This window comes from Dreissena polymorpha, chromosome 12 (genome assembly GCF_020536995.1).
Source record: "Dreissena polymorpha isolate Duluth1 chromosome 12, UMN_Dpol_1.0, whole genome shotgun sequence".
NCBI lineage: Eukaryota > Metazoa > Mollusca > Bivalvia > Myida > Dreissenidae > Dreissena > Dreissena polymorpha.
The window spans coordinates 24398091-24423918 of NC_068366.1; the positions used below are offsets into that span (position 1 = coordinate 24398091).

The 25828-nt window shown below is 35.1% G+C and overlaps 1 long non-coding RNA gene across 1 annotated transcript; it reads left to right on the plus strand.

The window, feature by feature from the left end:
• The first annotated feature begins 18416 nt into the window (after nucleotides 1-18416).
• On the plus strand, nucleotides 18417-22622 carry LOC127853952 (uncharacterized). Its single transcript, XR_008036809.1, has 3 exons — nucleotides 18417-18552; nucleotides 22219-22285; nucleotides 22461-22622. It is a non-coding gene; the product is annotated as an uncharacterized LOC127853952 (long non-coding RNA).
• Nucleotides 22623-25828: the final 3206 nt, after the last annotated feature.

Genomic DNA, 25828 nt, shown 5'->3' on the forward strand with positions numbered 1-25828 from the left:
AAGACCTACACAGAAACAAAGTATACTGGCTACACCATGAAGCCAATGTGATAACATACTATTTTATGAATAACGACATTAATAGTTGGCGGAGGTTTGAAGTTGAAGCAAATACTTAAATTACGTCTCTCGCAATACCAATGCCCTCTGCACGCATGAGGCAAAATACGACAGTACAAATGTAGTGCAACGCAGCCGCGACTACAGTACATACAACCTGTATAATAAATACATATAAAGATTTAGATGTAACACCCACAAACGTATAGCTGAAATTCTGAATATATTTATGAATATTTATAAACAATAAACATAAATAAATGCTGCGTTTTTTTTCAAGAATTCAAATAACAAATGGTTTTGAACTTTTTAAGTAAAACAAAACTAACACTATGTATGCTGTATGCTTAAAGTATTTGAACCCATTATTTTAAGTAATGTAAATTATCCATTGGTATTAAGCATGAAGCCATGAACGCTTCAATGCTTGTTAATCATATTGGCATTAATCTTTAAATGGATATATTTTCTAACATCGACCTCGTGTGTTTAGCGGTTTAAATATTTGTATGCAAATTTAATGTATGCTGGGGAAAGTGTTCATGCCAATTGCCCTTCCAATGTCAACCTTGTTTTCCGTACGAAAAACGCCTCCAAGGAAGATCGCGTAAGATATAATAAGCGCAAGGGTGAGATTCAACAACACAACAGACCTGTCGTTCCGAACGTATCTAAAACATGTAAAACAGTTTTATACGTTTCATTACAATATATGCAACGGAAACGTACCTATATTGTCGGAAAGAGAAACAACTAGCACAGGCATTTAACCTCAGTATGAACGAATCCCTTTCATGGCCATTACATACCGTCATTATAAAGAACAACATATATGTATATATGACATAGTTTTGTATCATCCACGAATTACCTACACAGTTTTGAATCTTGACAATGTGTTACTCTTTTGGTGTTTGATTTGCCAATTACAAGAGTTACCGAGCGAACAAGAAATACGACGAACATAGCACGAATGACGGAAGGTACGCGTAGGATATGAGGAAGCCCAATATACATCCCCAATTTGTTTTACCTATAGCGCTCTGATTATGTGCGCCATTTTGTTACACGGTTTTGATGGTACCAGTTTTCTGATTGGTTTTGATTGAGTGAGATCAGCCATCTGATTGGTTTTGCAGCCATTTTCACAATTGGTAGATTCAAGAGTTCCGCAGATTTTGAGGTTTGACTTTGGATTAGCGACGATTTTTCCACCATTTTAACTAACCGCGATCTCGTTATGCAAGTGTATGATTTAAGCAATTTATGACTATTGAGAGTTATTAGCGAACCATAATTATTAGTTTTGGCTATGTGGCCATATTCTTGACGGTTTGTGCCTCTGATGGACGGACAACAATAATATAACAGGTGTAACCATTTATGGAACTGAATATAAATTGTCTCAGTTCGCAGACGATACAACACTTGTATAAGACGGTACTGAACAATCCTTAAAGGAAACTCTTACTGTTATACAGGACTTCTCAAATATTTCAGGTCTTAATGTAAATATTGATAAAACAAATGTTGTATGGAGTGGCAAGCACAAATATAGTTGTAATGCCATAAAAAACAAAATGGAAACTAAATTGGATACAAGACAGCTTTAAAATGTTAGGAATAAATTTCCATGTTGACATGTCAAAAATGGTTAACATAAACTATAAGAAAATTTGTAAAATGGAAAATATTCTGAAAAACTGGAAAAGAATAATTTTAACGCGAATTGGAAATATTGTAATTGTGAAAACACGTATTGTATCATTATTCAATCATTAGTTCATACATTCCCTTACCCACCCGATACCATTCTAAACTCAATAAAGTCGTCTATTCTGAATTTAATTTGGGATGAGCATAGTAAATTAAAGTTTTCGACAATTGTAAAAGAGTATAGTGAAGGAGGTTTAAAAATGATCAATCTGGATGCATTAAATTTATTCCAGCATTGGAACTAACATGGTTACAAAAAATTCAATGCTTAAGGTTAAATTTGATAGAAATCACAAATTTTATTTTGATACATATAAGCTTTATAATTGCAGTTATCATTACTCTGCAAATATATCTAACATAATTGCAAACTCTTTTTGGGTAGATGTATAAAAAAGCTTCTCACTATTTTGTGGTAAACTAGAAGTAAACACAGGATAATTTTTGTATTATCCGCTTTTTTATGATCCAAATATATTGATAGGAAGTAAAAGTCATGGTTCGTAGCTGGAATTCATTGTAAAGGTGATATATTTAAAAATGGAACCTTTATCTTTCTTGGTGAATTAAATAGAATGTATAATTTGAACATAAATTTCATTCATTATACAGGGGTGACAAGAGCAATAGATAAATTTGTGAACAAATATTGTATATATTGCCCTACTCAACAAAGTATCAAACCCTTTTTGCCCCCACTTTTACAACTTGCACTGAAAAATGAATCTGGTGCAAAATGACTATATACCATTCTAAATATAAATAATGAACAACCATTCGTTAAAGCAAAATGGTGTACAAAACTCAATACCATAATTAATGAAAACTAATGGAATTGATTATTTGAGCTACCCTTTTTAATAACCAATGATGTTAAGGTTCAGTGGTTCCAATATAGACTAACTCACAGGATTCTTGGAACAAATAGTCTTTTGAATACAATGATAATTCATTATGTTCATTTTGCAAACACAGTGAGGAAAATATAGAACATTTATTCTGGGAATGTCAGATATCTAAAGCAATTATTGACGAAATTTTACCAAAACAATATTTTCCTTTCATTAACATGACAATCATGCTACTTGCATTTTTAACTACGTCTTCTAGAGGCTTAAATAATGTTATTTTGTTTATTAAGCTATACTTATACAAGTGTGAAATGAATAAATGCATTCCAAGCATAACAGGAAACAAGAAATACATTAAGTACGAATGTGATAACTTGAGAAAAATATCAATTTCAAACAATAAATTAGAATCCTTCGAGAGTGAATGGGAATTGTGTATTGCTATTGTTTTATAAGCATATAATTTAAAAATGATGAATGACGAAGATTTTTGTATTTTTAGTACTTGTTACAAATACTTACTAAAGCATACCGTTATTCAAATAAAATTACATGTAAGACCTATGTGTTATTAAATATAATTATATGCGCCTAATATTGTTTATCTATGCATTTTTTTATCTGTTATTACACTGTACAAATGCGTTGTTATCTATACACACTAGAATATGTTGTGTGCTTTTTTTCCTGTCTTATGTTTTTCTTATACGATTTTTTTCAACACATAATTACATGCAATTATGAAGGGTACAATATACTGCACTTACACGTATGCTTTGTCTATTGTTATTATTATTATATATAGTATATGTATCTGATATATACATGTGTATAATTGTGTATATGAATGTATATATATAAACTATACTCTACTATACACTACAATTATATTTGACCATAGACATGTGCTGGATGCATTGCTTGTTTTCTAAAGACGTTTTTCTTTTTTTGATTGCAAAACAGCATTATTATAATTGATATTGATGTGTAATCTTGTCTGCAATCTTACAATAAAATGTGATAGGAAAATAAATAATTATGCAGCTATTTCCATGAACTCGGTCTTATTCAACGCAGAAATGAATTTTCTTTCTGGAAATGTACATATCTTGTAATATTTGTATGCTTGGTCAAATTTTAAGAAATAACACGATACACTACTCGCGTGACCTACTAGTCAACGATCAGACCACTTATGCGCCCACTTAGTCACGTGGCTTAGCGGTTAAATATCCTAGACAAGCTTACAACAAAGTGGTATCTTTGCCAATAGATTGCCTAAAGGGTAACTCGCCCTTGAGTCGATTTTGTCCTTGAGTCAGACATTTTTATTTTTGTAGTTTGCAAATATTAGTTTTGTTTAGTATGATTTGTGACGTTATTAAGAGCACTTTAGCCTTCATACTACAAATAAATAAAATTTCGAAATAAAATGTAATCAAATATTATCATATTATCTCCCGATGAATTTTGATTCGTTACAGTACTAATAACTTCTGTTAACGGTCAATTCAAACTTTTATATTATTGATCATCTTTATACCACCAGCATTTTTGTCAGATACGTTACACATCATTAACAAATGACTTAATCTTGAAATCATTACCTTATTCTGTAATCATGAAAGGTTATTTTCAGTGGTTCGCTTTATTGTATAGATTTTACAGTAAACAATGTATTACAACTCAATTAGCCCTTGGGGCGAACGCAATTCGCCCTTATGGAGAGCATTAGTTTATCTAATGACAGTCAGAGGCATACAATTGAGAATTAACCACATATTCATTAAAACTAACACGACTCAATCTATAACGAATCTCATAGCTCACAAACAACAAGAATCACAAAATGTTTTATCTTTGTATGTTTGTACTTTTCTTTGTCACGCCTCAGTGCTACAAATGGTTCCGTTGTCGTAGAGTTCGGATAAACACTGAACGTGACCATGTAATTTGTCCTTTTTTATAACTTATTTTCGTCAAAATGTTGACACAATAATACACGTATAACTTCAATACAGGACTGTTACTATGACATTTGCATTTTTTTTAATATAGGGAATGTATAACCAAATAAATGCTTAATATGTCGGTGTTAAGGGCGAATGTGTCCGACTCATGTGCAAATTCAGTGGGTTTTGTTAATCAACTGTTTCCAATGAACACAAGCTGGGAATCAAATAATTATTTGTAAAATAGACTCATATGATATGCTACTTATAGCCTACATAATCTTAGCCCCGGCTTTGATAAAAAAAAGCTTGTTATTATACACTTATACCGTTAACCCGTCCGACTCAAGGGCGAGTAACCCTAGATTACGCGACATTCCGGATGTTTTTATGGACTCTTTTTTCACCCCATATAACACATGCAAATGCAAAAAAATATTAGTTTATACAGAACATAAGCTATGTACAACGGGTATTCCGGTACTTTAAATAGCTCCCAAACGCTTTCGCGCTTACCGAAATCAAACCTGTTACAAAGTGTAAGGTTGGTATTAGTAATAAATTAACACCTCTACACTGGTATTTACCCATATTATTTACGAAAATCCTAACGAAACATTTTGTCCACATTTATTTGACACGAATAGTGCTTTATAACTGGAATTTCACTTAAATTTTACACGCTTTCTGACGCTCAGTGGGTGCCGATATCCCGTGTTATTACGTATAAAAGTGATACTAATAATATAAAACATTGCTTATGGGATATTAATCAATCATTATAATTGAAAGTGCAGAACAACAAAACGGTTGTATCGATAGTTTTAATTAAAATAGTAACAGACATAAGTTTCCATATGTGTCTGACATGAAAAGCAATTTATACCGTTGATTTCGTTAAGTTACACAAAAACCAATATTCCCTATTTGTTTACATATACACGTGATATAATTCATACTTAATATTGCTTATATGACATTTTCAGTTTCTGAAATATATTAATTTTCTATAAGGGGGATTTTGATAATTTTTGTAATTCTACAGATTGAAGCTTCCACTCGCACTTGTCAAAAACACATTTTCGCGTTGGAAATTGTATAAACGAAATTCCATTAACTTATCTATATGAATACTTAATATTTCATTTCCTATTTTGTTTCGAACAAAATAAACGAAACTCGCTGAATAAATGAGAACTAGGCATTCGGCTTGTCTAGAAAATGGCGGATAGATCGTTAGCAACCGGCGCGCACGATGTATCGATAGCTAATTGGTCGATCGATATATAGATAAGTATGTGATTGACAGTTGGCAACATGTCAATTGTTTTATTTTGCGGAAACGAAACGAGATGATTTGTGATATCGAATAGAATGTTTTACAAATATACTTCGTTTTATATCCGGAAAATAGGCTTTGAAACCATGACCATGTCTCCAGCGCGTAAAGAAATAATGTGTAGACTTAACGATCACTTTACATAAGGTTATAGAAAAAATATTAATAAGTCAAGTTCTTCTTGAAAAAATGAAATCAAATAAGCTGCTTTCACCATTCAACTACTTTGAAACTGTACTTTAAAAACAGTGTTCATTTTTTATATCATTTTTAAAGCAACTTTAGTACTCATAATCAACGAATATTTCGCAAAGTATTTCGTAAAAAAAGTTAACCCATAAAACACAAGTTTTTTTGTATCTCGTTAAAACTTTGTTTCTATTCCAAATCTAGCGTTAACATTTAGGCTATTGCTGTGAGGAACTTTGAGTTTTTATGTGTTAACTTTTTAAAATATTGTACGAAATATTTGTTGATTTTGAGTGTTTATGAAATATTATTATACTAGTGTACTATATTAAAAGCTCCAAAGCTTTGCAAAAACAATAATCGTCAGAAGTAAGCAAAACGTTGATATTGAAAGGCCAACAATCGACACTAGGCGTAAGGCATTGGGCTTGACGTGAGTCTGCAAATTTAATCGGCTTCTTAAGCTCAATTTCAATTTAGGTTTCAGGTTTTCCATAATAATAAAAATAAAACATGTTTATAATGACTCATACTGAATGCATATTATTTACCTAATTATAGCGGTTTTCATGCAACAAATGAATGTTTAAGTCCTTGCAATGCAGATTGTGTTTATATCATATCATAATAACTCTGCAGATAGAAGTGTTTGCGATACCACATAATAAAGAAATGCATTTGAATTATATAAAAAAAAATTAAACCCCTAATTAATAAAAATACTTTGAAACGATACTTGTATGAGATATTTAATAAACTGTACTTATAACACCTTTGTCGTTCTGATGCGCTTTCATGCATTATAAATTAGTTATACTTATGCATGAGTCATTTAGGGAAATTTTAATTTATATATTTAATGTTCATTTGCCACGAATGCATTATTAAGTACCAAATATTATTCTACTTTTGTGGAACAGGTCTTAAGCTTAAAGTCCGATGAATATACAGAGATATATTGAATAAAACGTATCTTCGATCACGGAACAAATTCACATAAATGTGAATATGCTTAATGATGTAATGGTTGTTCCCTAGTGTCTTCACATCACACAAACAACGTCCTTTATAACGATATTCAGTGTCAAAAGTATCTCGCCTGTATGTTTGATCATACCTCAACAAAAAGACTCATGAGGACAGCGAAGTTGGTGAGATGGTCACATTCGCAGACAGTAACCGTATCATTTGAAGCTCGAACCATGCAACCGTCACTCGCCCAATACCCTGGACTTTTGACACAGAGGATGCAAGATGAGTCACACAATCAATAATTAATTTCGTTATATCATAATATTTCACATGTTATGTAATATAAGATATTACAATTGCAATGTTCATGTTATAAAACATGTGTAAATCTTATTTATGTCAACATACATTAAGAAAGCAACGGAATATGAGGATTTAAATTATCGTGTACATTTGGTTAAAACATACCCACCACGATGTGCACTCATTATATTAATTAGTAATATATTATATGGTTGTGTCACTTTTCAAAGTGAGTATATACCATTATAATTTCAACATTTTATTTGTTCAATCTTTAACCAAAACAAGATCAAAACCAAGGTTTGTTTAGGAAATGGCATTAACTATATTTGAATGGTACCATCAATCAAGTGTTAATCACTTATATGACATTCATAACGACCAAGTTTATTTCGTTACCGACTCGTTTACTCGAATTGTTTGCAGAGCCAAATTATGTTTCTTTGGGTCGTACGAACAAAACTGCACAATGGCATTGGGATATCCGATAGTGTACATGTTTTTTTTAAACGAGTGTATCCAAATCGTTTATTTTCTGGTATCACTGGTTTCAAAAAGTGTATATACACTCGTTAAATTAATAATAAATTTTACAAATTTACAATTAGATGTAACAAATAGATTCCATTATAGAGATAAGTGGTAATACCCAAATCGTTGGTTATATACCAACGATACACATGAACACGTCTAAAGTTTGCATATGTATGTAAAGTTACATATGTGACGTTTTTAAACTGTAAACACACTTAAAGATAAACACCTAGAGAAGAAAATTCGTGTTTTGTTAATGTTTTTGAAATTACGAAATAAAAGGTGCATGCATGTAAATCTGGTAAACCACCGTATTTCTTTCAAACATCTTGGTAAACAATTGTAATGCATTTTTGTTATCCTAATATCTATATTTAACTTTCGCAAAACTGCTTGATAAACTAACACAAACCGAGGCACATCGTTACTTTTAATTATGGTTAGTTTACAATTTAATTGCAAACTAATTTTGCGAAATGTATTTAAAAATTCAGAATTTGAAAATCATAACTAAACTTTGTAAAATATACTTAAAATGCAACGCAAATCATGTCCTTCTTACCAAACCATCACTGCGGAAGTAACATTTCATTATATTATAAGAATATAAAATAATAGTAAAAAACGCTAGTCATCGGAAAAACAATGGCGAATACTTATTTTATACAGGGGATATAAAAACATCGGAATTGAAATAAGTTATATTCTTTGTCATTTTCCACAAAAATATAAAACAACAGGGTCACATAAGTCGCGGACACAAATTATTGAATACTTGGCCAGGTGACCTTACTTTGACCACACTTGAACTAGTCTGAACCATGGCCTAATATTGTTAAGATGTATATTCTAAACAAGTTTCATCTATCCTTACCACCTGAACCACACATTTGACCCCAGAGTTGAAGCAATTTACTTTTGAGATTTAAACATGTTGACCTAGCATTAAGGCGCATAAATTTAAATCAATTGTTTTGGGGTGGGAAACAGTTTTCTTTTTAATTTGACCTAGGACCTAGTTTCAGAACGCAAGTGACGCAGTTTCAAATTCGGGATAGTCGAGATAAAATGTCTGACCCGTATCAAGAAGTTAAACTCCAGCTGCTGGAGCAGTATTGCATTCTCATTATATACAATTTGTCGGTCCTTTATGTAAGGCATGTGACCAATTGCCAAAACAGGACGAAACCGTACAATACGAAACAACATACACACATAGACGAATAAAGCTGGGGTTATCGCCTTGGAATGGTCAGAGTTTCTGGATCTGATTTGATCTATGTATCTATGCAAAATATGGTGTTATTTTTCACTATTTTTATAACCATAATAATCCACATTGTGTGCTTAAGAAAATCAACCTTCTATTTTGTATATTTCCATGAAGATTACATATAATACATATGGCAGCAAATTAAACAATCAGACACGTATGTTTTACATCTGTATGTAAAAAAAACATTATTTGTTTAAAACAAATGTTGGAAATGTAACATATAACAAATACCATATGGTTCATAACTATCTGATTGTTAGGATTATATACATAAACAAAAACATATAGACGAACATATGTTTTACTAAAGTGTGCTTTACTTTTTAAATAATACGTATTAACAAGGATTGGAACTTTGGAACAAAGTCCGATACGATTTAAAATTATCAGCGATCGGCTATTAATAATAAATAATGCATACTTACTGAAATAAGTTTAGTTTAGGTCAAACGCAACCTTAGGAGGTTACATCGAAAAGCAACTTACCTACTAAACTTCCAGTATTTGCACGAAGCGTTGATGAAGTTTGTCTGTACATAAAAATAGTAAATGTAAAAAACGAGAACTCATTATTCATTAAACAGAACAAAATTTCAAAATACTAAGTTTTGTTTTAGAGGAAATCATATTTCTTGTATATTTTACCTGCCCATCTTCAAAAGTAAGAATTATTGGTGAGGCCAATCTTGCCGACATATTTGAAATCGAACACGACAGAACAGGGCCGCTCACTATGTCTTTATCATTCGATGAGCTGCATCATAACACGCAGTCGATAACACGTGATCTAATATATAATTTGAAGATTATAATTAGACAGTCATTTTTCATGTTGCAGTTTAGTAATGAAGAGCATTAAGTACTCGGGAAAATTAACCTAACACATGTGAATTACTCGAAGAATGTATGTTCTATATTCGTTATATATTCTGTTTGTGCAAGTAATTACGAGATAAATACTAATATAACTCTTTGTTAACGGGACAGTATATCTATTCTGATTGTGTCGTTCTATCGATTTCAGTTACCACAGTCAAAATAAATGTTACTTCTAGAATGCAAACCCGGTAAGCCTATATTTGAACAAACTTGGCTCCGCTTCAAACCTTGCCTGGACATTTTCAAGACAAACACTAATTGAATATCTTAGGTGTTGATTGAGTCATAAATATTGCTGGTATATTTGTAACAATTATGTTAACAACATTTCATTACAACAAGTCTTCAATTTAAATAATTGACTGCACCATATATGTTGAGTCAAAACAATAACTGAAATCCAACAGCCCTATGCAAAATGTATAGTTTTAGGGGCAAAATCTTTTGTCTTCAGAAACACTATAAATTATACAGTGAGACGCCGGTGCCAAAGCGGTAGGGGTTGGTCCAATACCATTTTGTACTGGGAAAAATTACGACTGCCTTAGTGAAATTTCGATTAGAAATATTAAAAAAGAAATCGCGACGTCAATCAACGTCACGAATGGATATCTTAAGGCGTTTTGTAAATCAGCTCGTTTAATGCTACTGAATAGTAAATAATGATGTTTGTTATAAAATGTTTGACATAGTCAACGTGTGTTCATTTTTTTCCAGTTTTGCGGAAGTGCGGACTGTCCCACAGAAAGACCGATATACATGATGGACGTAGGGTAAAACTATGATCACCTCAATATAAAAGTGTAAGACACTATAATATGTACGATTTCTAAATCGAAAATAGACAATACTTCAAAGATGCTTACCGATTGAATGCAGATCTAGCAGACATAACATCTGTTATTTTTTTGTTGATCACTATCGTTGCAACAACATCACCTAAAATGGCATCCTAAAGGGGGAATTTTTAAAGGTTTACATATACAGTTAAAAACACAAAGACTTTTTTGAAGCTTTTCTGTAAGACATAAATAATATTTAGTCCGTCCATAATAAGAGGACATCAACATTTTACTCGTTGCAACTTACACAATATACTTGAAATAATACATTGTGTTGAAGAATATTTCACTCTTTGATTGAAGAAACAATGTAGTGCCATTGTTCGTGTAGTTTTTAATATAATTTTAGGGGAATGACAAATAAGATTCGACTACTTTCATTACCTCAATATTCTTAGTAACAACTATCATTTTTTCGATTTCACCATCTGCTATCCTTTTACGAAAGGCCGATCCAATCTTGTTGATTGAAGAAAACAACGTTTCACTAGTGTTCTCATTCTGTAAATTTAAAACGGTTCTGTCATTACATTCGTTATAATTTAACGGAAAATTTGACGGGTGTTTTAATTAATACAATGTATTATAAATATTCACAATAAATGTTGTTGTTCTTGGCTTGCACAACACATATGTTAAACTATATAAATGGTATCGTTAACAGGAATTCATATACTCATGAATTTCTTTTTGATAAAAACATCTTAGCTATGTATATTGAAACACCAATTACGTACTTTATTACCGCTTGTTTCAGCGGCAACAAAGTGCCTTTGGTTTCTTTTTCTATGAAAACACCTATGATATCACTGGCCGACTTAAAAATGTCTGATACAAAGAAGGAAAACAACACTTTATATTACATGTTAAATTACACTTTCACAATTAAGATACAAGGACATGAACCGTGCAGTGAAATTAAAATCAAGATTGTGTAGAATCTTTCAATTTATGATACAAATTCGTTTTTGTGTGAAATAAGCATCAGGTAATTTGTTAACAGGAATTCACGAGTAGAATTTCTAATTAAGCTTTTGAGAAAGTTGCAAGTACATGTTAAAATATAACATTTGTATAGAAATGTTAATAATACAAATACAATTATAAATTTCACCTCAGCAAAATCTTTCGTAGCTAGACTTGTATTGTTGATGACAAGATTTGCAATAAGGTCCAAAGCATTTGTTAATAATGCTTTTTCAGAGTTTGTAAGCAGCTCAGACGAGTTGTGATTATTTTCATTTTTGTAACGTTAGCAACGCCTGATAACACTTCGAGAACCCCGGACGATGTCACGTTTGGGGATCATTATACGTATCTTTCAATCAATAAAGATAAACCGATGTAAATTAGCAGTTTGCACTTCATGCAGTAAATTCTTATCTAAACTATCGTAAAGGAAGCAGAACTTATATGTGCATTTTGTATGGTTATCTTAAAAATACGAACCACGTGTGTCTTCCATTAAATGTTTGTACAAAATACTATCTAGATAAGGGAAAGAAGGGCAGACATACGCATATACATGAATTGATATGCTGGTCAAATTAAATTAATTTTATATATGTGACGTCGTCAGCAGAAATCAGTATAAACGCGGTCGACGTTATTTGAACATGAACTTGGCCGGACTGTCAATGGACCATCAAGACCGTTTTGACTAATTGCCCTCTTTACCGCGCTTCCGAACACGCTGATGACGACAGAGTGCAGAACCGAATCCCAAAGATACATTGTTCCTTGTTATTGTTGATCATCTGAAGGGCTTATTCTGCGTTGCCTCTCGATGGATCCATCCACCACTACTTATATTAAGTAAGTATTACATGTATTTATGTCCAGTAGTACCATAAATGGCGCTGCGAGTTCCAAACTTGCTGCATTTGATTGTGTAAACAGTCGGCTATTTTGAACCATAGCGTTCGAAGTCGGCCATCTTGAACAAAAAATCAAGTTTCATTTAAATTGTCCGTTTTTAATCGTTATTTCATGTAAATAAAATATTTGTTTAATAAATTTAAAGTACTTTTCATTGAATTAAACCGATTTTGTCGGTTTTTGTCAGCTTATTGGCTGAATTTTAGGTTTGACTATTGACGTCATATTGCGGTTCGCTGAACCGTGTAACCGCTCATCCGTGTCGTCTATTTTTAGGTTGATTATGTTCAATGTGCTGGATTGTGAATTATATTAAATCATTACATGGTTATATTTAGAGCAGTGTTTATTTAAATTGCTCTGTCGCTTGTGTGACTTGTTTTGCTCCATATAAGCCATCTATATTTAGCTGGCTGTACATTTCAATTGCGATTCGCCTATAGTCGGGTGAATCACCACATTGCTAGATATTTATTATAATGTTTGAGTAGAGTATTTCTACTACTCAATTTATAGATGTTTCACCATTTCATCATTAATAATTCCGCAATAAGTGATGGTGATACTTAAATAAGTATAATTACATGTTACATCATACAATATTTCTTTTGAGCTTTCTTCGTATTGAATGGCAATTTTAATATTTTATTGAATTTGTAGTCTGTGTATTTTGCCCTTGTTACTTGTATAATTCTGTGACCCGTGTTGACCCGTGTTCAATTACACAAGTCCCTTCGGTACGATCTAGTGTTTTCCTACAGGAAGTGACCAACCTGTAGTGAAGACAATTCACTATTTATATGGTAATAACGGGTGAATTACTTACATTTTGTTTGAGTATTTATTTATATTTAATATAAACAAATATTTTATCAATTAACATTGATTTGTGAATTGTTTGCTTTTCTCGTTGGGTATAATTGAATCACTATTTCACTACCTTTTACTCATTTGCTTTGATTAAATCGTATGCCATCATTGTGTTTGTGTGTTTTTTTCACATCGATGCCAATTTATCGTTTAAATGGCTTTTGAATGTGACTTTCTCCATGCTTGCACGCTTCAAAGTGTGTGGCTTCTAAATACTTTATAAGTCTGTTGTTGTGCGTTAATTTACGACAAACTGTAATATAAATATCATTGATTTCACTAAGAGAATCAGATTGAAACAGGAGTCCTACGATTCCTAAATTGGAAAACCATGTGCAACATTAGTCTCATTCTAGTTTTTTTTCACTACAGCAAGTGTTCAACCTGTAGCATATACACAACAAAATATTGGATATAACGAAGTCCCTATACTGAATTTAAATAATAACTTTAACTATCGAATTTTTACTATGAAGGGACATTTCAAAATTTACATTTGCTACATCTACTTTGCATTTGATGTGAGTCATGTTTGGGTTCAGTACACCTGATTCTAAACCTGATACCGAGCGTGGGTGTTATGAGGAGGGGGCGGTATGGAGAGGCTAATTGGCTATTAACTGAAACGGTCGAGCACGGTCAGTGGAGCAGCCTGTGCAAGATCGGGCCGCGAAATCGAAGCCAATGGCATGGGATACAGCCTGTGCAATATCAGCCTGTGGCGCTTATGTCAGTGTCACGTGGGATTGGATCGGGTCAAAACCAGGAGGTGGCTCAGATACCCTTGACACATGGGGTGTACCCTGTACAGTTCCATGCCACAGCACATGAGGAACAGCCTGTTAAGTACCAGCTCACACATGGTGTGCAGTCGGGTCAATACCAGGCGGTGACGCAGGTGCCTTTGGAACATGGAATGTACCTTGTGCAGTACCATGCCATGGCGCTGGGGGCACAGCCTGTTCAGTATGAGCGAATGAAGCAGGTGCCGATCGCAGGAGGCCAGCTGCATAATATGTTAGTGAGCTGTCAGGTTCAATTTATTGATTCAAGTATCCAACCACAATTAACATATATGCATCCACAAGTACAAGGTGTAACCTTGCCACCGGTGGTACCTGTACCGCAGATGGATAGGAGCGGGTTTTGTGACTACGAATAGCTGGAAATGGCAAAGGTCACATTTTTGAGTGCGAGGCAGGCGGAGACTGAGTCTGTGGATGACTGGGCCGACAGGGTGTGTACCCTGGCTGGCAATGCATATAGGGACTTGTCGGAGGAGTATGTGTCGCAGAAATCTATATTAACATTCTGCATGGGTGCGAAAGATAGAGAGTCTGGAGAGAGAGTAATAAATCATAGGCAAGTGTCAATAGAACAGGCTATTGGCCAGCTGAAGTTGGACATTTTCACTCACGGCACTATGTATCGACCAAAATTGGTACGCAAAGTGGATTGTGCAGGGCAGGTCAAGCTGGCAGGGGAGAAATTGGCCTCGCAAGGTATGATTGTATATAGGGTGGTGGCCTTAGAGAGAAAGATGGACACGTTAGAGAAGAAGATGGACATCTTTATGGGGAAACTTGACCAGCTTTTGGCAAGGCCCACCAGAAGTCCATCTCCATCTCCAGTCAGGCAGTAAAGTTTCATTTGCAACAAGATGGGGCGATTTGGACAATATTGTTCAAATAGTATTCATAGCGATAAGGGCCAATCTGTAATAGTCGGGCAGATGAAGTCTGATCCGATTTCCCAGATCAATGCAATGTAATAGATACGGCGACTGAGGACACTTTGGTCTTGGGCCGGGTAGTCGCTCAGTTACCAAAAAAGCTTCCGGTGTTGGAACAGGTGCGCGAGTGCGAGTGGGTGGTGCACAAACAGGTAGACACTATTGACGGAGTGGGGGCCGCCTTGTTTTTAAGTGGCCAGGTAGTCCATATAGCCCAAGAAAGGGGCCGTACGTATGTATTAGGAAAGGGAAATGATATGCTTCATGGTTCACAGGGGTGCGTTGTGATTAAGGCAGTGAGCGATTTCCGAATTATTCAGGAATGACTCAAACACGGCACTGATCCACCTGGTAATGAATGTTTGACGAGCTTAAAAGAGAGCTGTTTCAATGCGAATCGCGACCGACTGAATAATGACAGCCTGAAAATGTGTAAACTGGATAATCTCCCTGTACGGGTGGTTCGAGAGCAAAAGAGTTTTGGTATTGCGGAAGATGAGCAAGTATACTGTATGTGTAGAGGAATTGATGATAAGTCCTTTATGATTGCTTGCGATGTGTGTGAGGAGTGGTTCCATGAAAAGTGTGTGGGAGTCACGGAGAAACAGGGTGAGAAAATAGATCTGTATACATATCCAAGTTGTAGGACAGGTTAGGTCTATATTTATCGTATATGCCGGTTGATCGCGATGCTCATGCACATTAAGTTATTAATTTGTGATAATTTGTGATTGATTTGGCCGCATCGATGGTCGCGATATATTTAGTGAGGTCGAGGAGGCCAGCGGTCGGGGAACGCTCTGGAGTTCGGGGCGGGACCTGGTCATAGAACTTGGTACCATGTTGCCCTTGGATCATGGACGGGTGGAAAGGGCGGTGGAGGGTCAAGTAAGTTTGGCCAGGAGGAAAGGGTGCCTAGGTTTTGTAGCCGAGGTCAGGAAGTACGGCCACCAAATTCTAAGTGATTCGTTCATTAAGAGGGTGTTGGCCGGTCCTGAGAAGCAGCGGAAGACTCCGGGGGTTTCACTTAGCGGAAGACCCCGGGGTAAGGTAGAGCTACCCGGACCGAGGCCAAAGCTGGCTCAGGTGCCGACAGCACTGGACTTCCCTGTGTTGCCAGTAAGGTCGGGAAGGGTTAAGGTCGAACCTGAGTCACTCGTCACTAGTCCGAATTCGCTGGGTTCAACTGCGTTGTCAGTGGGGTCGGATTCGGGAATAGTGAAAGTCGAACCCGAGGGGAGGCATTTGCCTCTAATCCGACATCGCTGGTCTTCCTTGCGTCGCCAGTGAGGTTGGTGGTGGTAAAGCTCGAGCCTGAAGGGGAGGCCACCATGGCCTCACAGCCATCAGCACTGGACTTCCCTGTGTCGTCAGTGAGGTTGGTGGAGGCAGCGGTCGATGTAGGCCCCGAACAAGGGGTTATCATCATTTCTGACTCGGAAGAGATGGAGGTTGATGCTCCTTTTGAGGCTAACTTTGACCAGGAAATTGTGGGGGAGACCGGCAATGCACGGCCTGTAGATGAAGTGGCGGAGCCCGTTAGGGCAATGATACTTCAAGGTACGATATTAAGCGGTATGGACAGGTGTGAGAGACGGTCCAGGCGTTTTGATAGAGCTGCAGAGTTGAATGGAGGGGTTGGGACCAGGGACAGATCGCGGTCCAGCAGGATGATATGGGTTTTAAGAGGAAAAAAAACCCATAGTTGTCCCGTATGTGGAGTAAGGGCACGATCTATGAACACCATGTTGAGGCACGGCATTTTCCGCCTGTGTTTCGTCCGGGAGGCATGGGAGAATCCGGAGATGGACCATGTGCGGTTCAGAGGGATCATATGCCTCATAAATAGTCTGGGTCTCCAGAGCTTTGATGAAGCGATGCTTTTCGTGAGCCGCCAGAGGTTGTCTATTCTCGAGCAGTCCTGCCTAAACAATAATGACAAGGTCTGGTAAAAAAGGGTCTCTCGGAGGTTCATGTTTTACGTTCCTGAGTAATAAATACAATACTCCGGCGTACGTAGGTGAGGTTGCGAATGTTGTGGCCCAGATCCGAAAGATGACCCTCAGGGAGATATTACATACTACTGCTGAAAACGGCAGACGTCTTTATAACCTGTAGGGGGACGGATACTGGAACTAGTCTGTTGGCGAGTTGGGGGTCGAACCATATGAGGGTACCACGTTTGGAGGGCGCCCTTTTAACTAGTGGTTGAGGTGGTCGGATGTCTGTTAGACACTAGCCAAGAGGCATTGATAGTGGAATGTGTTCGCTATGTGTTAGACTGTAATTGGATCCTATGGTTATTAAGACTCAATAATGAAATAGGAGCAAGGCCAAATAATGGAATATGTGTCAGGATTCAGTAAGGTGGTCTATGCTTAAGGGAAGGAAACGTTTGGATTAAATCAGTGCTCGGAATTGTAAAATAAAATACAGAAGTCAAATTGTGAATGAGTAATGCAGTTGAAAAACTAGGCAAGAATTTCTCCGGTCTGTAAGTATGAGATCATATTGTGTGGTCTTGGGACGCGGTATGGGGGTGTGGCAGACTGTCTTGGTGGGGTGAAGAGGAGGGCTATAAAATGGGGAGGAATATGGTGAACTTGACCGGACTGTCAATGGACCATTCAGACCGTTTTGCCTAATTGCCCTCTTTACCGCGCTTCCGAACGCGTCATGATGACGTCAGAGTGCAGAACCGACTCCCAAAGATACATTGTTCCTTGTTATAGTTGATCATCTGAAGGTTTTATTCTGCGTTGACTCTCGATGGATCCATCCACCACTACTTATATTAAGTAAGTATTACATGTATTTATGTTCAGTAGTACTATATAAGCTACGCGTGATTGAAGCGCGGCGTTATAAAATGGAAATAAAGTTATAATTATATTATGAAAAACCTATTGAAACTTGAGATAAATGCATATTTTCGAAGAATAAAATGCCCCCGAGCTCTGATCGACAATGTACACTGATAATTTTTTATTTGGTTGGATGTAACCGTTGCTTTGTTGAGCGACCTCTACTAAAAATGGCGTGTCGTAATCAGCCTACGCATTGACATTGTTCACCGTTTGTTTGCGAGTTCCTTTGGAATAAATTGTCAATCAATCCTGACATTTATTTCTCCAATTGAAGGATCGTAGTTAAAATCAGGTAAGATATTTTAATAAACTTGACAATCATTAATTTTGGTAAACAATGGTCCTATTTAGAGAACATTGAAAATGAAACTGTTTACCCGGAAGTAAAATACTTCGCTACGAAAACTTTGTTGTTGGTTACAAAAAGTAATGGCGCACTTATTTAAATTGTAAATATGTCACAAGAAAATTCAGCAAGCACGATTCCATATGAAATCTCACAGGGCCAGGATGACGATTTTTTTTGAAGATTTGAATTTGGTTGACAACTACAGTCGATTGGTGTAAAGCGGATTTTAGTGAGTAACGGATAGGTTAAACGTTTTTTGCAAAATACTTTTATTTATGTTAAGATTTATAGTTTTCTATGAATTGAATACAAAAAGCTCATCATTGTTAAGTCGATTCATGTTTTTGTTGACGTGTGTCAATGTTTACAATTGTTTCTTTTTTCGAAAGCAAAACAAGGTCACGTTATGTACGCACCTTTTTTGTGACGACAGGAAAAGTGCAGACGAATGGTTTCTTGAATTTTGCAGATTTTGTTTGGTAAACATAATGTTCATTGATGTAATATTTTAGTATTACGTGTCCTTTACAAAAGTAAGAATGCTCAGAAACCAAATTGATGCGTACCATATAAAATAAGCATGAAAGCTGCAACTCAGGATTTAGTGAATAACGGACATGTGGTGACCCATATTCAGGAATGAGGGGATTGTCTCAAAATAATTATAAACTCGATTGAAGTTGTCAAATACACATGTGGTTAGCGTGTGGCTATGATTAATTAGTGAAAACATCATTTTTAATAAAAAATAATCAAATTATAACGAAAAATCGATTTCTCTAAAAACATAATTTTTCACTATCAATCTATATATATAACAAGGTATTCAACTCAAAATCACCCGAATATAGGGTGCATCGCGTTGAACAGCCCGTACTTCATCAACTGTGCAGCGATTTCCATGAACTTTGTCTTATAAAACGCAGAAATAAATTTCCTTTCTGGAAATTTACATATATTGCAATTATTTTGTAGAAATGATGTGTCAAATTTCATGAAATAACAGGATACACATGTAATCCGATAAAGACCTAAGCGATCCGGTAATGACTGAATCAGTGTACCATGAAATTCGCGCTGTAAACAAATATATTTTTTCCAAAATTTAAAACCGTTGGCATGTTTCAATAGGAAAGACATGTGTCTATCTAAGGTTTAATGGTTTTATTACTGAATGCATGGTATTTATGTTGAAATAAGACTCGAAGTCCTTAGCTATCCGTTATACACCACTCGACTGTAGTCTTATTTATAAGACGCGTAAAGAATTTAGAGATACTTTTTATATGGGCTAAATTCTTTGGAACGTCTTATCGGAGAAAGTCAAAAATGTGTTGGAAACCAGAAAGTTTAAATTTTTATCGATTTGCGTTAAATTGCAAAATAACATTACCAACTCATTCAGTTTTAGTTCAAAAGTCCATTTTTACCTCAAATATCGTCGAATTGAAGTTGGAAAGGCATTAATTCTTCAGTTAAACTTCTGCTTTAATCGCAAATCAATCACTGACCTGTAGCCATGTCATGAAACTGATTTGAATATGAACCAATCAGATGAAGGCATTACGGTGTAACGTGTACGCGTAATTTTATTTAACATGAGCTTTTAACACCAACTTTTACCTAACTAGATCTAGTATGCTAATCTTTGTCGATTCAATAAGCATATGTTCAAAACAGATATGGTACAGTTTCTATTCACTGTTCTAAGTTTCAGCAAGTTTTTATGCATGTCTTTTTCGCACCTCTGTCTGTGTTGTTTTATTTACTTACATCCTACGTTACATAGGAGGACGGTATACGGTACGATATGTATCAAAATTATTTGTGCACAGTATAAAAATATAAGATGTTATTTATTTCAGAACTTTTTAATTGTCAATTTAGAAAAAAACAATGCTAAATTAATCCAGAAACGTATAACATCGGTTTACTATGTAACGCTCTGCACCACAACAGACGAACGCAAACTGTATTTTACGCTGTTTATTCTCCCACTTTAAACCAGATGCTTTACATCGAGGTCGTGTTATCGATTTATATCTACACAGCGAGCGAATCGAGAGATATTGAAAAATTGAATAGTGGTTAGATTTAAATTGATCAGGCGTGCACGATTCAAAGTGTCATTACATAATTTCTACGGAACATTATCGAGAAATAAATTATCTACACAGGTATGTAAATATTATTGCAATCCGTTGATATTAAGTGTCTTATATCGGGGCTTGAATGTTGCGCACAAAATCCTTGCGCAACAATATAGACACAGAACGAAAAATTCCCACCATTAATTTGGTCTTTCCCCCTTTGTACGCTCCAAATATTACCCATATAAAAAGTAGCTTAATATTTAAGAGCGTCAAAAATTTGGACTAGTTAACCACTAGTCCATATAAACGGACTTCCAGAGCCTTTGATAATTTTTGCTATGGCGGCTCTGGCAGTCCATATGCACCCCTTCATAAACATGGGTGCAGTGCAGAGCAGCGAATCTGTGCGCTTCACTAAACAGACGTCGTTCGAGACAAATTGAGGAAAACAATGAATAAACTTCATAAACATGTTAAATTTACCTGAATGGCAACCTACGGATGTCATCCTTTGCATGCACCCTATAAAACACGAAGATGTGTCAACACACTTATCTTGCTAAAAGGTTTATGTTAAAATTTCAAACAGTGTATTCTGTATCGAATACCACATCGTTATCGACTTTATAGGCTGGAGCACATAACGCGACGTGACAAATATTGGTGTACTGGGACCTAACAATATTGGGTCAATTTTCCAATATGGCCGATACAGCGTACAAAACAAAACCTAAGTCAATAAAATCAATTATTTCTTGCTTTAATGGTACCATTTGGATGAGTTTGTGGTTAAGATAGGTAAACTTTTATAAGTTCTTGCAGTTTCAGTGTTCCTTAACCCTTGCATTGTTGATAACATTTTGAACCCATGGCCAAGAGAGAGCGCATTGCAACTATCAGCAGCCCATTGGGTTATAAAGCTGATAGTTGAATTATTGCAACTAGTTGACAACTTGACATTAATATTTTCAAAACAGACCATCAAGCATTATAATGATAATATTACAAGCCATGAATTAGAACTATTAAAATGAAAATGTGCCCTCTTCAGATTCTGATGAAGACATTAACTATGAGTCAAACTGTTCAGAAACAAAATTATCAGGATTCAGCGCTAAATGAGACAGATGGAGTGTCTGTCCCTATTGAGAATTCCTTGTTTGATTTAAACAATTAAAGGAACACGAAAAGCAAAACTAATTCCAAATTCTAACATGTGGCTGTTATTCATTTCATAACAAACCGTGCAGCGATGTCTGACTCATTGACTTTCAACAAGAAATCTCGTTTAGACAATACTGCCATGAACTCACTCGTGATGAATTGGATTTAGTAATAAAAGCCCACTTGATAACGCTCAGAATTTACGAAACTCCTAAAGACACTCAATTATTATGATTAGTATTAATGATGATTATTATTATTGCATTATTTTGTTATATTGCTATGAAGTTAAGTGGAAAATATTTATCTTTTCAATCTTGACAATTGTTTTAAAAACTTAAATATATCTTAGGTTGGACCAAACTACTTCAAGACTGCGAAAAAATGTGAAGTCTTTGGTGTTTGCTGTGAAGGTACAGGTAAGTGTGATTATTAATTTCTAGATCAGTTACATGTCCCATATTGTTCTTAAATATGCAAAAATGTGTTGGTGTGACTGTCATTATTTTAGGTGAAATATGAGATACATATTTCTGTATCAAATAACAATTATAGTCAGTTTTGCTCTTATTTTCATTTCTTGTTCTTTTGCAGGAAAACAGGTGTTTTACTTGGCGAATGAGGGTGAATCATCCGGGAAAGGCGCCAACACTGGTGTTATCTATGTGCATTACTAGCTTCATAACTATGGCCTAGGGGAGGAAGAGGCAGTTTTCTACTTTGACAACTGCTGAACAAAATAAAAACAACTGTGTACTTTGGTATGCATTGTGGAGAGTTAGTGTTGCTAAGAACTTTTACTTATGCATACAATGTTATAGCATGAAAACTTCAGTCTTGGTACCATTTTTGCATCTTAAAGGATAAAATTTTGGAAAAAAATAAAATCACTCCTTATTTACATATAATTATGTTAAAATAGATTTCATATTAATCAATGGAATATTTGATATTAAAAATATTTGGGAATGCTTTTTTGTTTGGTTAACAAATAAGAAGGGCTTAGAATAGACATAATATTTGTGTTTAAGTTTTATTAGTTTTTTACAGATTGTGAAAATGATATGTTAATATTCTTTCAATTTTCAATTAGGGCTGCACACTCGAATGAGATACTCGATGAGGGTGACTGCGGCCACATCAAGTTCTAGCCTGATTGGCATTTTTGATTAAGGAAGTCAACGTGTAGGTATATTCATCAGTAGATAATGATTTACCATCTGATAATGTTAGTATACATATTGAAATGAGCACTGGCAAAACTATTACTTCCGTAATTCATAAGAAATGTTTTTAATACATGGACTTTTTCCCATCTTTGTGAAGTGACCTTTGGCCCCTCATTTTGTGAAAAAATGAGTTGAGAACTGTTCTAAATTGTGAAAAAATAGTTTAGTTAAATAGTTAAATTGTGAACATTCGAGTCACAAGCTTATCAAATGTTTGAAAAACTGCCATTCTCTAAGAAGGAAATAAAGCTCTGCAATATTTAACCAATGTTTATGCCTCACACTTATCCAGACTTTGTGATGCAGAGACCATCGAAGCTGTTGCTGAGACTGTATCCACCTCCTCAAGGTCTGGACTTAATGTGCCGCATATGATTGGTGATTTGGAGAAGCATGTGCACCTTTACGATTGGAAATCTTTTTTTGCCCAGTTGTTCATACCCTTGAAGAACATTTGAAAGTACCAACATTTCCTCATTGATGCTGGTAAACCAGGCTTGGTATTTTGTAAAACAAGCGAAAAATCTACAGTTGAAACTCACTGTTTGTTAAACTTTAAAGAGTGCTGACCTCTTACCATCAATGTCTAGCCCAGCCTGAATTAAAAGACCTTGACTCAGTATCGCCTGACAATGGTACCTTTATGAGGAAATAGAGCAGTTTTTTTTTTAATCAGACCTCAGTAGACAAGCTCCCTGTTCCAAGCCGAAGTAAAAAAAACAAAACTGTCTGTGTAACTCAGAAGTTGCAAAAAACATGTGCCCTGTCCTATCTTTGTTTGTTTTAAGGTTGAAAATTGTATGATCCTGTTTGTCAAATAGCCTTAGATTATTTGTTTTGATTACCAAGTTATATGTTATTGTTTACCATATAAACTGTTCATTGGTGAACTTTTCAGCAACAATAACTAATGTGAAAATTTTAATATTAAATTGGCCTGTGGCATGGTATTTTCTAAATTGAAACTTATGATGTGATGCTATTAATGTAAAATGTCATGTCTTGAAACATGTTTTATAAAGTTTGTAAAAATATTTTGCCATATAAATAAACCACTGCCCATGTGTGTTCATTTATAATGACAGGTGGTAATATATAAGTTTTGTTGAAGCTCATCATACCCATGATTGCGAAACCCATTTACATGTAAAATAAGAATGTTGGTTACTATGGAAACATTATTTTGGCATTTACTTCTTTGTTGATGGAATTAATTCTTTTTATATGATAATGGTATTATGTTTATTTTAACTGATTTATAGAAGGTATCTTTTAATGCCTTAAAAATAATACATGTTTATCTTTAATTGTTCTGAATTAGAAGTACATGTTGTTATTATTTGTGTTTATTTATGGCGGTTTTTATTATGTGGCTTTCGTAAAAAAATTGTAGTTAAATTGTTTGGTCAAATAATGTTGTTCTTTTTCATGTTTGATATGTATGGAAAAGGATTTACTAATAAAATTAGGTGTTTTTGCTGTTCAAAACAGTAAAAATGGATATTTTATCTATTTGTTGCCATGGTCACCATCAGCAAAATGTCTGTACATTAACATTTTTACCAGCATATATGTATGGCACTATTAGATTACATATATGATGTTTACGTTGTGCAAAGTCGTAAATGGATTGAAATCAATACACTGTTAAATATGTGGATCTTTTCTAAAAAAGGGACAATCATATTGCATTTTAACTCAACCTATTTTCTTAGATTCTTTGTGTTACTATCTATTAAATAAACACAATGTTGAAATAAAGATCATCGACTATAAGCAGTTTTATCATATATTTGACAAAAACGTAAATATTTAGTTGTTTTCTTGATATTTAAACAATTTTAATGAAATTAATGTATTTTATGTAAATTCGTTACCATAGTTACCGCTGTATTCAAATGATTGCTTTTGTTCGCACATAAAATGTAAAAATCATGGTCAGTGTAGCTAATGCATTGAATCTATGTGTGAATGCTATACGGTAAATACATGTACACTGTATTTACAAAAGAGTTTGTTGTCAATGTAAATTGATATAGAAAACCATTATTTAGCTATAAGATCGTATAAAGGGTGCAGGTGTTCAAAACTCATTTTTATGGTGTCAGAAATGGGGATCCTTTCAATCAACAATTAAGGGATCCAGTGATTGGACTCACGTCTGCGCGTATTATTATTAAATAACAAGTTAACATTTTAAGCAGTTTATCTTTAATAAAAACCCAACAAGATAATTTCCTCGAATATTGCGACGATTACATAAGTTTACATGAGTGATCTAAATGACAGTGACCCGGAAGTAACTATCAGAGCAGGGCTCGTCAGGGGAACACGATTTCACACGCAACGTGCGCTGAAAGGGACGAGGCGCGCACGGAAGTCTTGCCGGACGCATCGAGCGTACAAGGTGACGCGGCGCGAATCGAAGTTGACACGGACGGAAATAGCAACAACAAAGGCGGCGGTGGCATGGCCGCTACCAATGGGTTCATGCGCGAGGTAGCCGGAGCGCTCAAGAAAGTTTTATCCGAGCTGCGCGTTCTTAAGTGCCAAAGTCACTACAACAACAGGGGTGCGTTCAACGGCGATGTACCGGTCGGCGCTTAATATGCACATGAGCGGGATAACGCGTATTTTGGCAATGGTCGTGACAGCGTACAGCACGGGTTTGGCGGACAGCGCGAGGGGAGGAACGGTTATCGGCCTTGACGTGACGACGCGTATAGGCACGAT